Source organism: Camelus dromedarius, chromosome 2 (genome assembly GCF_036321535.1).
Source record: "Camelus dromedarius isolate mCamDro1 chromosome 2, mCamDro1.pat, whole genome shotgun sequence".
NCBI lineage: Eukaryota > Metazoa > Chordata > Mammalia > Artiodactyla > Camelidae > Camelus > Camelus dromedarius.
Window position 1 is genome coordinate 8,652,384 of NC_087437.1, and position 1,742 is coordinate 8,654,125.

Here is a 1,742-nt window from a genome sequence, read left to right on the forward strand (position 1 = left end):
TTCCTCCTGGACATCGTTGCTCTGGAGACACAGAGCCTGGCTGGAGTTGCTAAGTAGCTACTCACGACAGAACACAATGGCATCTCAGCTACTGGTACTAGAGTAGAAGGAAGAAAATGATGAGAAAATCAAGAGTCTGACCCAGAGAATAGGAAGCAACATGGAGAACGCATGGCAGGGCAGGGATTAAACTAGGAGGAGTGTGAGGTGAGAGGCAGCAGCCCCAGGGTCCTGCTGAGGCTCAGCTTCCCCAAGGAGACAAGGTCCACGTATGGGAGAGCACAGCCCTGAGCACAGGGAGGTGGTGTGGCCGCTGCAGTGAACGGAGGCTTTGAGCTACAGAGCCAGCGGGTCGTCTGGGAATCATATGAATTTTGTGAATCAGGAGCAGAGTGAGCAGTGGTGACAAGCCATGGGGGATTCTCTCTCATTTTATTTTAACCAAGATGGAGAATTCAAGGGGTTAAGCCAGAAATAATAGGGGGGAAGCTAATTTGCCCCCTTGCTGGTGGCCTAGGGCAGTACCTGCTGTCATCTTAGGTCAGAAGTAATTTGAAGGGGATGTGCGAATGTTTTGACATAGGAAACTCACTCCCCTGTAAGATCGAGAGCTTTCAGTTACTTTTTCCTTTATAGTTGGTGTTAACTTGACAAGTCCTTCATTTTCACGTCTGTATCACTTACTGCGAATACTGGATTGTGGTGTAACTCACCTAGAAATGATATTTGTGAAACGCCAGGTGCCCTTGAATTGTTTTATCCTATCATGAGAACTCTGAGTGTGGTTCTGTGGGGCAACACTGGGAGGTTCAAATTTCCTCCTTACCAACTGTTGTACCCCCAGTAGCACCTTGACAGGGATTTCCAAAGGTGAGTTTAGGATTAAGGGGAGATGGCTTCGTGGCCCGTCTCAGAAGCAAGGGCTTTGTTGAGAGCCAAAAAGATCCCCCATCCATTTCAAATGTCTAGAACCTAGACCCTTCCTTGCCACTTGCCTGGTACAGTCTTTTTCTTGTAAGAGGAAGGGAATAAACTTTTTAAAGAGTACATCCTCGCCTCTGGAATTGGAGCCTGAATTTGCTTCTTACTAGATTATTTTATTTCATTTTATTTTGTTTCATTTCCTTTTTCCCCCCTTTTATTTCAGACTTATAAGTAAGGGCGCCAGGACCAACAATCACCAGCTGCCCAAATCTGATGTCAATTCAAATTTGGGCAATTTGTCAATTTGTCAATACCGAAAATCATGCTTCCAAAATCTGATGTCAATTCCACACACAGAGCAATCGAGCTGCCTTACTCATGCCACTCAGGACAGAAACCCTTTTTGCAGAGGATGATTTTAAGCACAACATTGAAGCATCACGATCTTCCATTTCTTCATGTGTAAAATATGGATCATATTAGCATCTATGTCATGAGGCTTTCTTTGGATGGATGAAATAACGTGTGCAAACTTTTTGTCACAAGGGTTGGCCTGCAATAAGAGCTCATATGATGTGAAATCTTTTGTAATTATGATCTGTTAAACGCCCTCCTGGAGACTTACATTTTACCTCCTTTCATCTCCATAACCATTTGGCAAGGTAAGGATGCTTATAACCCCTCTGTGCACAAGAAAACAGAAGTTCAGAGAAATGTGCTACCATGCCCTGGATCGGTCCCTGAGAAGGCTCAGTGATCGGGCAGCATCAGCATTTGAGAGCACACGCTGAACTCGACAGCTGTTTGATGGAAAAGTC

General features: G+C 45.0%; 1 non-coding gene across 1 annotated transcript; it reads right to left on the minus strand.

The window, feature by feature from the left end:
- Window positions 1–1,204: 1,204 nt before the first annotated feature.
- LOC116155829 (U11 spliceosomal RNA) lies at window positions 1,205–1,329 on the minus strand. The gene has a single exon (XR_004139724.1). It is a non-coding gene; the product is annotated as a U11 spliceosomal RNA (small nuclear RNA).
- Between the last annotated feature and the right edge of the window lie 413 nt (window positions 1,330–1,742).